Source organism: Coptis chinensis, chromosome 3 (assembly GCF_015680905.1).
Source record: "Coptis chinensis isolate HL-2020 chromosome 3, ASM1568090v1, whole genome shotgun sequence".
NCBI lineage: Eukaryota > Viridiplantae > Streptophyta > Magnoliopsida > Ranunculales > Ranunculaceae > Coptis > Coptis chinensis.
In genome coordinates this window covers 56159902-56175658 of record NC_141458.1, presented here as the reverse complement: position 1 = coordinate 56175658, position 15757 = coordinate 56159902, and the positions used below count along the sequence as shown (strand labels likewise).

The 15757-nt window shown below is 38.5% G+C and overlaps 1 pseudogene; it reads left to right on the top strand.

The window, feature by feature from the left end:
• Positions 1 to 842: 842 nt before the first annotated feature.
• LOC147510099 (transcription activator GLK2 pseudogene) lies at positions 843 to 2606 on the top strand (annotated as a pseudogene).
• The last annotated feature ends 13151 nt before the right edge of the window (positions 2607 to 15757 follow it).

The following is a 15757-nucleotide window of genomic DNA, read 5'->3' as shown; positions in this document are numbered from 1 at the left end:
GGACATGATGTTGAGTTTGAGGAGTGAGAGTGAAGGGGTGAGACCCTTCATAAAGAGGGTAATGAGTTCTATAAAGGAGAGTAGGGGCTGAGTACTTCACGGACATACGGTCCAGTAGCAGAGTACATGAATATGAAACGTCCTGAGGGAACAGTCACAGGATACTGTGGATATCTAGAGTTCAAAGGAGAGACAAGGAGGTTCAAGAACTTCTCGAGTCCGCCGTCTTCATCACCGAACCCGGGATCGAGGGGGCATTGTAGTAGCCATATTTAGGGATGTATCCCATAGGTATTGGACCAAGAGATAGGGTCCAGACCACAGTATGTATTGGGCCAAGAGAGTGGGCCCAAGACCACACTGTGACCCATGAAGTAAACCTATGAGAGGGATATAAAAAGGAAGAGAAGAGAAAAGGAAAATGAGGGGAGGGAGGTAGAATGGGGTGAGGAGTGAACTACGGCGGCTTGATCCCGAAATGGGTACGTAGCCAACCTAATGGGTACAGCCAATCCAAAATAAAGCTAGAATACGAGCAAAGAGATAGGTCACGGTAATTGGGTACAGTGCGACATCATATTACACTACATTAGTCCTCCCTCCTTTTGTAGTCATTTTGCTAGCAACCATTTTCTAAAAGTTTGATACACTTCTACTTCTAGAATAGAATTTTGTTGCAATTTCGAGTCCTGGAATCTCCTTATGTGGGTGTAGGTGATTTAGAGCGAGATATATAATAACATATATATAAGTGGTTACCAAGTTATATTCCTTTTTTGTAAAAAAATTGGAATGCTCGTTGTATCATCTTTGATAAGTACAAGTACTAGCAATGGAAGGGAAGGAGAGATGGAGAGCTTTTCACTTGACCTCGACGGGTTCTCTTTGCTTGATGATATTGATTTCGATGATATATTTATTGGCAACGGTGAAGGAGACGTATTGCCAGACTTGGAGATGGATTCGGACATCTTTGGTGAGTTTTCACTTAGTGCAAGAGAGGAGTCGAGTTTAATCGGCCCCTATTTGAACGAAAAGGTAGAGGACAATGAAAGAAGAGAAGAAGAAGATAGAGGGTCAGGTTCAGGTTCAGGTTCAAGTTCTGGATTGAATTCAAATCTAGGAGAAGAAATAGTAAGCAAGACACATGAATCAGTTAAGGTGAATTCATCTCCAAAAGAAGGTCATCATAAAGGTCAAAAATCATTGAAGTCACATGGGAAGTGAAAAATGAAGGTAAATTTTGATTAGATTTTAAATAATCTAGATAAGGTAGAATTTGTTAGCATGAGTATGTTTCTTGGTTCGTCATAAACAGTTAGTGTTGGGGAATAATGATTCCAATCGATCCCCACTACACAGATAACTTGTAATATGAACACACTACTACTTTAAACAAATTCTAACTATCAACTAAAACCTAGCTAGAATGCCCAACTCTCTAAACAACTATTAATAACAAATAATAATGCAAAGAAGTAAAACATACCACAACACAAAGATATACCGTGGTTCGGCCAATGGTGCCTACTTCCACAAGAGCTAATCCTTTTATAACATGAGAAGGAAGATTACAATCACTCCTCTCAAGTCTCTCCACCTTACTAGATCACTCCTCTCTCTTTACAGGCTTTTCTTTCTGCAAAGGTTTTCTCTCAATCTTGATTCCTCTCAAAATTGGGTTTCTCTATAAAACTTAGGTTTTCCAAAACCTTATTTCTATTTATATAGTAAACCGCAATCTCGCGGTTATTGTAGCAAAATAGAAACTGCGAAATTAGACATGGGCGTGGGCGTGGGCGTGCTCTTGGCAAGGCCAAATGCGAGCGCGCGCGCCCTCAACCAACCTGTTCCGTGAGATGCTAGACATGGGCACGGGCGCGCTCTTGGCAAGGCCAAATCTGAGTGCGCACGCCCTCAACAGTCTGTTTCGTGAGATGCTGAAAAAAACTATCTTCTTTTTCTCTCTCTCTCCAAGGCTCCCTTGGGCAAGTCCGAGCTTTCGCTAGCTCAAATTTCTTCATGCAAACACCACCGGATTCTCTCTTTCTTCCTCATGTGAGGGATAACTCCAACAGTTAGGTTGTAACTTATTAGTTTTTATTTTCGATAACCTTAACTAGTTAAGATATTATTAAGGAAGCTTGCTTTGAATTCTCTGACTTCAAATTCGATCTTTCTCATCCATCGAGTATTTATTGGAAGTCACATATTTCATGAAGTAGCTAGAGTGATAGAGAAGTCATGGGTAGATGTTCAGATAAAGTCTAGTTGAGTACCATAACCTCCTGAAATAAATACTAGAAAGTAGGAACCCTCTATCTCTTTCTCTCTCATGAACATTTTGTGGGATGAGCTAAGTGACCCTCTCTCAAAAGTTTATTTTTAATGGATTTTGTGTAGGTGGATTGGACTCCAGAACTGCATAGAAGATTTGTTCAAGCAGTGGAGCAGCTTGGCATGGATAAGGCAGTCCCCTCGAGGATTTTAGAGCTTATGGGCATAGATTGTCTAACTCGTCACAATATTGCTAGTCACCTCCAAGTACATCTCTTGCTTTTTTCAAACTTTTAGGTTTCTGTCATTTCTGCAATGTCTTGTTTCTTTCTCTCCACAGCCTCTTCTATATCTCTAATCCACATGGGTTATTGACACCACTTACTAATGGTGCTGCCTCAGAAAGCCAAAACATCTTTAAAAACAGGTGTTGTCTATGTTAAAATTAATGCACTTAGCATCTACAATTCTCCATATTGTTCTACATATAGTAAGAACATATGAGAAATATCTAGTACTTGTAAATACTAGAAATATCTACTTGACTGGAGTAAGAAATATCTAGTGGACAACTCTAGAAACAAGTAGATAAGACTCAAGCAAGAAGTTACTAGACTCTTGCTAAAGTCGGTGGTGTGAGCCTATAAATATCCATGACCACTCACTTTTGTAATCAAGCTAATTAGCTTCAAGTATTCAATAAAACTCTACTTTGTTAAAATTCTCCTCTCCACCCATTCTATTTCCGTACAATTTCTTACATACTACTTTTGTGAAACATCACTATCATCTTACCTACTCCTTCTCACTTAAGTACACCTCTCTCACATACTAACAGTCTGACAACTTACTTGAGGATAGGTAGTCTTTTGTGTGAATGGTGTGAGATTGAAAAGAGAAAACATGTCTTTACAAACTTTCTTGTTTGTTCTGGTGCGAGATAGAAGAGAGAAAACATTTTTTTTCCTTATATGTAGCCATGTAAAGTGTAATGGCAAGTTATGAATGCTTTTACAGGTGTTAAAAAACCAAAAAGCAACAAGATGCAGAAGGAAACTTTGGTTTTCTACCGGTGTTGGCAATAGTAATAGTATAAAATAAACCTTGCCTCCAGTTCACTAATATCTAGTAGTGCATGATGACTGACGTAGGAGCATCATGAACATCATCTGATACATATAGGTATTGTAGTAGTGTTATAGGTTCGGTAACATCTAACACACCTTCCATTTGAGACGCGTAGCAAGCAAACCCACTCTCAGGTCACCATTTCAATAGCCAAAGCATTGTAGTAGTGTTAAAGGTTTAGCAATAGCTATCACACACCTTCCACTTGAGACGCATAAGATACAACCAGCTCCAGCAGTAGTTAGGTTACCGACTGATGATGAACCGTCATTGAGTTTAAAATCCATGAAGAAAAGGAGGATATAATGTGATTTATATAAGAATTTGAATGGGATGAAAATGTGTTGTAAGAAGAGAGGGAGAACAATACACACATCGAGGAAGAAATGAGGATTGCATTCATTCTTTCAATTTTAGAAATAGTAAATGTCTGTTGCTACGCCAATGCCGACTTTGACGCCCATAAATCTCTTTCCATAAAACACTGCCATGCAGTACTCCTCACAATGGCGCCATTTCTTCTCTTCACATGAAATTCAGAATCACACATGTACTAAATTGTAACATCAATTCATATGATACAAAGCCAATTTCTTTTACCAATAAAACAGACACGTACTGATGAGGGATGTCTCCCTACTAGTTCATTTTTTTTTGCCCCGACAGTCAATCAATGATGTGGAGTATTGTTAAGGATTGTATGGGACTTCAAATACAATGTTAGTTGGTTCTTTCCTGTGTCAGTGTAGTATTACTCATATTAGTTTCTCTGAGAGTCTGATGCAATTTCAATCTTTCCAGATTTAGACACTAGGCAAAGTTGTAGGACCTCTTAGACATCTCCATAGCCTCTCTTTGATGCTGGTAGTACCTTCCTTAGGTTTAATTAATCAGTAACTCCACAGGTTTAGCCGTTTAGTCCATTTTTGATGAGTAATACTACACTACAGTCAACCAACACACTGAGATGGCTGGTGACGTGTTATGTCCATATAATCAAAAGTCAAACATACCTTTTTACTTTTCTATTCTGCCGATAAAAAACCCTTTACCTTCTCGCGCTCTCTCTCTCCCATCTCTTACCTTCATGTTCAGAACCACAACGGTTTTCAAAGGATGGGTATGAAGAACATATGCAAGTAAACCATCTGGCACCAACATTACTCTCAATATTACTTTTACCGTCTCTTATTAGAGACTCCCCAAGCCGCGTTATTAATGTGAACTCTATTGTAAGTTCCTTATATACCATTCTTCATTATTGATAAAATTGTGTTATAAAGCTATTTACTTCATAACTTTATCTGAAGAATTAATCTCCTATTGCACTGACGTATCCAATCAATTTTTTTTTTTCTTAATTTTTTCCCAGATGCATACTATTGGCTTTGTCAATGCTGAAGACATGAATGTTAATTCTGGCAAAAGGAAATTTTCTAGTTTGGAGTAGCAACTTGCACAGGTAATTTTTTCTAGTTTGGTTCGTGTGTGTTTTTCTCTGTTGGCTTTCACTTCCACTAGCCAAATTGTTCTATAAACAGTCTAGTCATAAAATATGGCACCGAGGTTTGCCCCACCGTTTGATGGATGAGACCTCAAATCTCTCTCAGAAAGATAACTAATTCTAGTCAAGAATAATCCTTGCGTCTGTAACTTTTAGTTCATTGGAGAAAAAAGTTTTGCATACATACTTCAAAAAGATAGAAACTAAAAGCAGTAAGGCACATGACCTGTTTGAAAAAATGTCTGAAAAAGTTTGGACATTTCAAACTATTGTCAAAGAAATATGAAACTTGATTGTGATCTCAGGTGTTCTGCACTAGCAGAAATATGCTCTTTTTGCTTGAGATGGTTCAAGTTTAACTTTATGTTTGACAATTTCTTTTCCTGTCAGATTGTTGTTTAGTCAATTGGTTTTCTACTATTGGACTTTTTATGATTGAAGGTTCTTTCTAATGATTCTGCTTAGCTTGGAGATATATTGATTTGGGTCATTGGGAAACTTTTTCTAGTTTGTCTACTGAATCAAGACAAGACTATGGCATATTCATGGTTTGTTTGTGTTTTTTTTTCAAGTTTTTTATACTACACGTTTATGCTGCATGAATGCAAATATTTTTTGGGTAATTGATCCTTGGGTATGTGTAGATGTTCTTTTTGTATACCTAAGTGGATTTTTAGCTTAAACGGTAAAGCACTTGAGAATCTGAGTGCATCTCTACGACATCTCAAGAGACGGTGGTTCAAATCCACCAAAATCCAATATACATTCTTGAATATAATGAAATGTTGTTCTACAAGCTTCTTATTTATAATGTTGAGGAATTACTCCCACTTGTATACACACCAACTGTTGGTGAGGCTTGCCGAAATATGGGAGCACCTTTAGGCATCCTTAGGGTCTTTATATCAGTTTGAAGGAGAGATATGTTGTATTCCAACTCAAATGTGGAATGTCTTCTTATCTCTTTACATTACTGTACACATGATAATATCTTCTACTATACTACTATATTTGTTGTTGAAAACAAAGGAAAAACAACTGGAATAGAAAGCTAGGGTTATGAGTTTGTTTGTGACTTTTTTTTCCTTGGCTTGTGAGTTTGTTGCATATGTATGACGTAATAGAGAAAGGGTTATTATATATAGGGGAAAAAGAGGATTTCTAATTCTTGTTGGGTTCTGATTACGCGGACGCGGTATTTATGAGATTTTCTAATTTTAGTTTTAATCTTAATTAAAGGAGGAGAGTTTCCAGTTTCATATGACTACTAATCCTTATTGGATACTGATGTTGGGCTGCTGGAAAATGGAAAGTTGAGCTTTATGTCCTAATTCTGAAAGTATATTCATCTTAAGTAATGGAATTGAGTCACCCCAATTAACAGTTGTTCACACTGAATCTGATTTTGAGATTAGACTTTTACAGAGATTCTCAAAGATGGATGTTTGCTCTGTTAAGTGACATTTCTTTTGAGAAAGCCACTAAACTTGGATTCCATAGGTTATTCAACTATATCCAAGGTGCAAATCTGAATAACTCCCAAGTGTCAATGACTATTCCTATCTTGACAAGCATTGTCGCAGACTCTGGACCTTTCCATTCATCCGGTTATTTTGTTCGAATCAATTGTTGTTGGCATTGATAGATCCAGTGATTCCATATCCAATCAACTAAGAATCCTGTGTCTTTGCAGTATGAAGGTCCCCTAAAGTACCCTAAAGAAAAGGTACTTGATCCTCAATGTAGTTTTAACTTTTAAGTTTCAAAATACCGAAGAGGCACAATATATATAATAGCCGATCCTATAATCAAATGTTTATTTCTTCTTCTATGCCTTAATCAAATTACATTCTTGCATATTGCATTTCTCTCAAGAATACATATCAAACTTAAAAATAAGCTGCTCGAAAAGGTAGTCCAAAGAACTATGCACTAATTTCAATAAATAAATGAACAAAACTCTTAATACATTTTTTTGAACCCTTTGTATATATATATGGAGGTTGTTGCTTGCAACCTAATTCAAGCAACTAGTGTTAAAGAAGAGGGTTCTGATTCAAAAGGCGGTTTCCAATTTCGGATGACTTTAGCAGTCGTTAATTGCTTTGTTCTTTCAACGTCATCAAGTTGTTCACCTTGAGATGACGTACACTTTACTCATTTCCAACAAACTCTTCTCCATCCTTTAGGAACATATATTCAACACATCCTCAATAGAATCTCACTTATCCTTGCTTTTCAGATGCCTTGCTCTTAAAATGCCTCTTGTAATAAGCTCTCGCTTTGATCATTTGGGGATTCCAGATCTTTATACTCAGATCAACTTTCTCGGTAAAAGTAATATTGAGAGTAATGTTGGTGCCAGATGGTTTACTTGCATATGTTCTTCATACCCATCCTTTGAAAACCGTTGTGGTTCTAAACATGAAGAAAGGTAAGAGATGGGAGAGAGAGAGCACGAGAATGTAAAGGGTTTTTTATCGGCAGAATAGAAAAGTAAAAAGGTATATTTAACTTTTGATTATGTGGACATGACACATCACCAGCCACCTTAGTGTGTTGGTTGACTGTGTCGATATCCTGTGTCAGTGTAGTATTACTCAACTAATATTCTAGTAGCTTGGAGCTGATACTGTCCGAACATTTGTGCACCAATATTAGGCTAGTTCCTAGTTCTGTAAGTGTAACTTTTAACCGTGTTTATAGAGAGACTAAAAGAACCGCTGACCATCTTGCTGCTCTTCTATACTGCATATGTATCCTCTGATATCTAAAGGGAACAGTAGTGATACATTAACTAAAGAGGATTAGCGAAACAAACTAAAATAAAGGAAACAATAGAATAATAGTAAAATATAGCATCTGTAATAAAAAATGCAGTTTTTTAGAGTTATGTCCCCAACAACTTTGGCAATTAGACTTCCGTCCCCAAGTTCACACCTTGACCAAGCTAGCTGTCACTGACTCGAATCCGTCCATTTGGTCCCCAAGTTCACACCTTGAGGATGACCCAATTATTTGTAATGGTGATGATGATCCAAATGATACTATACTTTTCTTAAAGGAAAAGTTGAGCCAAGAGGATGAGAATAAGTTAGAACCAGATTCTCCTTTGAGTGAAAAGGAATATTTCTCAGACCATGCTTATAAAGAGAGATCCCCTTCTTTTGCAGATGCTGGTATTCATACCTTTAGCCCTGTGAGTGCTAGGTTCCATAGGTAGGCTAAACAAAAGATTCTAGATGTGTGGACCCTCATAAATGGGCCACATGACATTATCTGATCCTCCTATTATGTGGCCTCGTTTGATCGATTGTGTACAATGAGACATCCAGCTTGATGGAATGCTCAACAACACAGCGTCCAGACCAACTGAGCATGTTATTTGGATATAGCACCCGGACTAGATCCTTTATATCTGCAGACTTAGCCCGGGTTCGTAGCCAGGGCACAAAAATGCTTAGCAGCACAGCGTCTCTATGGACCAGCTGGGCAGGACATTGCCCCCAAACTGGACCCTTCATATCTGCAGGCTTAGCCCAGGTTCGTAGCCAGGGCACACCATGGCATGTGGGTCAAGCCTCACTATAAGCCCGTAATCAGCTGAAAAAACAAGGCCCAGCTGGATCCCACAGAATCCGGAGGTTATGACTCTATTCAATGTACCTGAAAACTGGGGATAAGGATCCAGAGCGAGAGATTCTCTCGGGTTTTGGGTGATTAAAGATTGAAGGGTCTTCCAATAGAACTACATTGGAAGCTCTATACGCTGTAGACTTTCCGAGACTTGATCCCTCTGGGGTATGTAGGCAGCCACCGAACTAAAAAGTGGTTCATTCTCAACATCAAAACAAACCAATTCACCGTCACTTTGAATATTTTGTGCATCATTCTGTGGATTGTGATATTTGGAAAGTCAATTTCTCAAGAGTGTCTTGGTAGATCTATAGCTTATAGTTTTTGCCTCGACATCTTTTAGTGCCGTCTGTGGGGAGCATCCCATGACAACGTTCTTCTCTTTTATTGAGTATCATGATCAATGGTTGCTGGTAGATCCAAAAGAAATCAAAAGTTGGATGACAACAGTTAGGCTCCAGAAATTGCACAAAACCTTCCTCCTAATGCTGAAATAACATAACACATAGTTGCTGACGAGGTTCATGCTCAGCATCAGCATGCTCGTCAGATTTCCCCACAGAATTTGGACACTCAGCATGAAGAAGAAGATTTGGTGGAGAACCTATAAATTACCGTTCTAGCAGGGGAACAAGATGCAACTAGGGATACTTGAGTCGTCACACACGGAGACGGATTTGCATCTACTAGGGCAAGACCTTCGATGTTGCCTCAACGTTTGCAGCAACGCCTTGGGCCTCGGTCGAGTGGTATTTTCACTAAATCTGGACCATCCATATTGCCTAGGCATTTGCAAGAGCGCCTTGGGCCTGAATCGGCCCCTTAGGATTTGAGCCACGATGATCACCCATCCGATGGAAAAACTCTAATGTCTATGTTGCTCAGGCTGACCAGAGAAAAGGATATGCTTAGGAGAAATGACGACAAAAGGCCTAGGGAAGAAAACATTAAGCAGGAATCTTTCCTACCAAGGGAGAGCAGGCTTCCAAAGAGGAGGCATCATCCAAGGAGCCATGCCTCCAGCCGCACCCAAAACCACAGAACCAGAGTCTACCATAATTTTGTGGGTGGTTACACTGGAAGCCACAAAATCGAAGCCCGCCATAATTCTGTGGGTGGTTACAATGGAGGCAAAGAGCAAAACCCCCGCAGGGCTGAGACAAATTTCAGGCAATATAGGCACGACTCTATTGATCTAGGCTGAAGCCCTAAAAGGAAAAATTGTACCCACAGAGTATCTGGTGCGGGCATATAGGTATGCTACTGTTGAGGAAGATTTGAAATTTTAGAAACTTTAACATCACTGGGGGTGACTTCAGCAAAACTTTAGGCCTAATTAATTGTCTATGTCAACGGCATCATTCTAGCCGGAACAAATTAAAACAATTACTTTACCTTGTTCTTCAGAATCATCTGGCAACATTAATTATCTTTGGAGGTTCAAACAAGAGTGTCATCCACTTCAGCATGCTCAGTTTCTGAGGGTTGAAATCGGATAATCAAGCTCAGCATGCTCGGTATAAAACATTTGTTGTCTACACCAAGATATTGTGATCATCACAACATGGTTCATATCTTATAGCTAATATGCTACTTCTGTCATTGATTTCAATTGTGATTCAATAAAGAAATGATCTATCAAAATTAGTCTACATTACATAATTTACTTTGTTCTAGTGGACTACATCTCCAACTATATCTAGCCAATCTCAAGTTCTCATGTCAATATGCTTCCAAATTTCCCATACAGAAGGGGCACTTCAGCGTTACTAGGGGCGTCTACAGTGCATCAGTTGCAACAAATAAAGCATGTGGAGAAGCCAGTTTAAGGCCCACGATGATGAGATGAACCTCAATACAAGTTATTCTGCGGGATGCAGAGATATCAGAATGAACTAGAATATTTTGGATATTTTAGCATATCCAAAAACAATGTTGAGGGCGTCAAAGCCTCAACACTTGTAGAAATTAATCCAAGAAAGTCTAGGCATGTTATTATAAATTCTTTGCCATAGTCAAATTAATATCTGAAGTATTTATGAGCTTTTGAAGTTCCACAAGGTTTTCACTTCAGCACCAAAGTTTGTAAAGCAAAGCTAGACTGAACTTAGAAAATCATTCTTATGTGCTCAATCTTCAACCCTAAACCCAGGTTCAAGTGTTCAGTACGCTTGGTCAAGTTAGAATTGGTGAACTACTTCCTACTTGCTACTATACAATTCAGGTTCAAGCGTTTAGCGCACCTGGTTAAAATGGGACTGGTGGCTAATCCCTTCCATTTATTCTGAAATTCAAGTTTTGCCACTCAAAGCGCTTGGTCAGGTTTAATGTGGTAATCAAACTCCCCCTATAAAAATCCAGGTTCCAATGTTTAGCATGTTTGTTCAAGTAAGGAGCCTCACCTCTCTTGTTATAATCCAAGTTCAAGTGTTCAGCGCGCTTGGTTGAGTTGATGTTCTTCCAGCTCAAATTATATAATCCAGGTGAATGGCATTGACCCTCTAGCCTGGTACAGACTTGAGCGATCATCCTATATGTGAAAACCCTTGGCATCGGCTGGGGCCGGTGATGAGGCAAGTGCTACAAGCGCGTCAGGCTTGAAAAATATCTCGTACGACTAAAGTATCGGGTTCAGGTATATGGCTTTGACCTTCTTGCCTGGCTTCGGTGGGAATCACAAATCCCTGAAGTTCAAAAAGTTAACATACAGAAGCGCACTGTGCTTTGCTCCGAGTAAATGGCGTCCACCCTCTGGCTCGGTCCTTTTTGTGAACTGGGTAACTCCAAACTTTTAGGACTTTAAAAACCCAAGTGCTTGATGCAATCTATCCCTTGGAGGCGCCACTAAGTTTGGATAGAGAACATCGCTTGGTACGGTTTTATGACATTGACCCTCTAAACCAATGACAATATGCATAGAATCAGACAATGTGCGTTAACGTCATATTTGATCTTCACAACAAAAAAGCTCAACCCAGCTATGCTTCAGGCTAACTGGGATAATCTTTTTCGAAAATGTCTATGATAACACCTACAAGGGTTTAGTCCAATTACACTTCAATCGGGTTATTCTTTAGCTAAAATTCACTGTCATTCAGTATATATAATTTGAGCATGACAACATGCTCAGCCTGGTTGCATCTATTCAACCGAGTTATTATACCAACATAATATTGGTGAATCGCCAAACGTAGATTCCTTATCGATTCTATTGCTATTTACATTATGTTGGTGAAAATACTCAACTTTACCAGTATACACAAATTAAACTTTCTTCTTCAACACTACATGTGAATTGTATCCACATGCACTGTTGGGGGGGTAGTATATAGTTTTGCTAATATTCATGCCAATACTTTTCAAGTTCTATTTTATTGTCAAGCCGTTGTTGAAGATTTTTCATTTCAGAAAAGTCCATGGCTTCGCCTTACAGGCAACATCATAGTAGTTCAAGATAACTAAAGTGCAGGAGCCTTTAAAATATCCGGACTATAAACGAAAGATAAATAATAAGAAAAGCAAGATGTCAAGCTGGCTATTCTGTAACACGATTCTTGAGCAGGCACAACTCCTCAACTAGATGCCAATTTTCCTGCACCACACGACCTGTATTCTCATCACTTAGATGATGATCACTCTCCATAGCTTGTACAACATTCTGGGACTCCTTGAGCCTATCACCTAAAGTAATCGGCTCTAAGTATTTAGACGCAATCATCTCATCAGGAGCAGTCAGTGTTTCTCTAAGTCGATGACATTCCTCCAACAAAGTGGTAACATGGTCCCGTGAACATTGAAGTTCTAGCTCAGCCTCGACATAAACCTCACGAAAAAGGATGGATGACTTAATCAAGACCTCCTCAGCATGCTAAAAAGATAGTGAAAATGGTACCGAACCGAAACAAAGGTCCTTTCTAACTTTTTTAGCAGAGCAATTATCTACAAAATTGTCTCTCATTTTTTGGTTCCCAGAGTGACCAAAGACATAGACAGAGCGAGCAGACTGTACATCATCCACAATATCAGGGATAACATAAGGAGTTCCTCTTCCATCCACATCAGCACTAACTTGGTTCTAGTCAGCCACAACACCAGAAGTAGTGACCTCAAAAACACCCTCAGCATGTAGACTGTCTCTATAGCCTCGCATAACAACTAGAGAAGGCAGGATAGAAATAGACTTGGAGATAGTAGTTCATAGAGAATGCAAACCTGAGCTACAAAATCTTAAGCTAGGATCAGGATTCCTCGCAGTAATCGGTGTAATATCGTCTTCGTCAGAAGAATAGTAGATATAATGTCGATGCCATGCTGGATTCTCAACCCTATCCCCTATGTTAGGATTCTGAGCATCATCATCCAATGAACCAGGGAGGATGATATCTGAAGGAGCAATACAAGGAAGCCTCCTCGATGCCATAGGTTCAGCACATACTTCATTTTCCTTTTCTGAAGCTGCAGCATGCCCAGTAGGGCATCACATACTAAATAGGATGAACAAGTTATGCAACAACCCATGCAACGATTGTATTAGGGTAACTCAAGTCCCTGATAATCTCTAGGAGAGCAAACAAAGTTTGAAGGTTATGCTGAACCACATCCTCATTGATTTCACTCACCACAGCGTCAGAAATCCAAGTATTTGTTAAAGAAAGAACTAAATTGAGCTGCAAAACAAAGAAAATTATGGGAGAAGAAAATGCAAATTTCTTAAGGTAGCTCACCTGAGAAATTATTTGGAACATCCGTTCCGTGGCCTGCCCAGCCTCAAACTATGTAGACTAGTGTATGCCATCTTAATTAATGAGCAAGGGGATGGATGAACTTCTTATCCGAAGAAACAAAGTTAACAGTGAAGACTTGAATGTCTTTCAAAATCATTTTGAATATTCTATGCATCATTCTGTGTATTGCGATATTTGGAAGGTTAGTTTCTTAAGAGTGTCTTGGTAGATCGGTAGCTTACAGTTTTTGCCCCGACACTAGGGAAAGTTCAACAAGATCTTGATTTAATCAAGATTAGAGGTAAGTCTAATGCTTCGAGTAAATCTCAAAAACAAAAGTCTAAATGATGATGAATCCTTTTGGTGTGTGGAATGTTAGAGGCTAAAATGACTATCATAAAGCTAAGGTAGTTGATAAAGTACGAGAAGAGAATAAATTAGTTCTTTTGGTCTGGTAGAAACTAAAGTCAAGATAAAGTCTGTTAGGAAGCTATGTTGCAGAGGTTGGCATTGGTGTGACAATTATAATTGTAACCCAAGTGGCAGAGTATGGATAAGATGGGATCCTAACTTTATTAAAGTTGAGAAGCTTACTTAGTCAGATAAATGTATTCACTCTTGTGTTACTAATCTAGCAGATGGTAAGAATTTCTTTTTCACAGTTGTCTATGCTAGCAATGATCCTTATGAAAGATCTTTTATGTGGAATATTCTTAAAAGTTTAACTTCATGTTTCTCTGAGCCATGGTGTGTTATAGGTGACTTTAATCATGTTCTATTTTCAAATGAGAGAATTGGTTGTTCAACTGTCCATCCCAGGGAAACTATAGGCTCTCATGATTGTCTCAACCTCTCTGGTCTCTCATATATGAAGTATTTTGGTAATTTCTTCACATGGTCGAATAATGTTGATGAATCTTCAAGGAAAATGTCTAAGATTGACAGTTGTCTAGTAAATTCTGCATGGGTTTCTATGATGTTAACTGAGACCATTTTCTCTCCTCCTGAAGTTTTTGATCACTCTCTCATCAAGATTATCTGGTATGCATCTCAGAAAATTCACCTTCCTTTTAGATTTTGTAACATATCGTTTTTTCATCCAGAATTCCAAGAGGTTTTACTTAAGGCTTGGTCTGTGTGTATATAGTATATACAAGGAAATCCTGTCTTTGTTCTAAACTCTAAGCTGAGGTTATTAAAGAATTCTATCAGAGGTTAGTCTAAAGGGAAGTTCTCTCATTTTGAATCTAAAGTTTATGATGTTAAGCAGGAACTTCATAGAATTCAAAATATTTTACAATCTTACCCTATGGATCATGTTCTTTCTCAACAAGAAAAAGCAGCTAGAGCTACTTATGTTCTATTAGTTAAAATGGAGCAAGAAGATCTCAAGCAGAAGGCAGACTGTGATTGGCAACAATTTAATGATAGGTGTAATGCATATTTCTTCAATGCTATAAAGGAAAGGAAAGAGAGAAATTTCATATGGTCTATTAAGGATAGTACTGGTGTTACTCTTAATGATTCTAGTCTGGTCTCTGCTAAATTCTATAACTTTTATCACTTTATGTTGGGGCAAGAGGCTGTTATATCTCAAGATGATGATTTCTTCAGTTCTTTACAAGTGACAGGTACCTTATCTTCCCTTGATGCCTTAGAACTTGAAAAAGATATTACTTTTGATGAGACTAAGTCTATCCTTTTATGTATGAAGGATAATAAGGCTCTAGGGCCACATGGCTATAATGCCTTCTTTTTCAAAAGATGTTGGCCTATGGTAGGCGAGGATTTTGTGAACTCCATAAAATATATGTTTCAGCATGTCTATATGCCTAAAAGTATTAACTCTACTTTCATCAATTTAGTTCCTAAAGGCCCTACTCCTTCTAGAGTGGGAGACTACAGACCTATTACTTGCACTAATGTGATTTATAAGTGTGTTACAAAGCTTTTAGCTCAGAGATTGCAGCCTTTCATGGATAAACTTATTGCGCCTAGCCAATCTGCTTTTATCCCTGGTCGTTCTATTTAAGAAAATATCTTGTTGTCTTAGGAGTTGTTGAGAAGCTATACAGGGAAACATGGTACTGCAAGATGTGCTCTAAAAGTGGATCCCCAAAAGGCTTATGATTCTATGGCATGGTCTTCTATTATTCATATGCTTAATACTCTTGCCTTTCCTGCTAAATTTAAGAGTTGGATTATTAGATGCTTCACTTCTCCTTATTTCTCAGTAATGGTCAATGGTGCTCCTTATGGCTACTTTCCTGGGAAAAATAGGGTTGAGACAAGGTGACCTTTTGTTACCCTACATCTTTGTATGTGTTATGGAAATCCTAAATGCTCTTATGGTGCAAGGTCGGTTGGAGAAATCCATTCTACCTCATCCTAAGTGTTCAAAGATAAGAATCACTCATCTATGTTTCGCCGATGATATCTTGGTATTCTCTAAAGGAAGTAGTGATTCTGTTGTTGCCATAAATGAGAT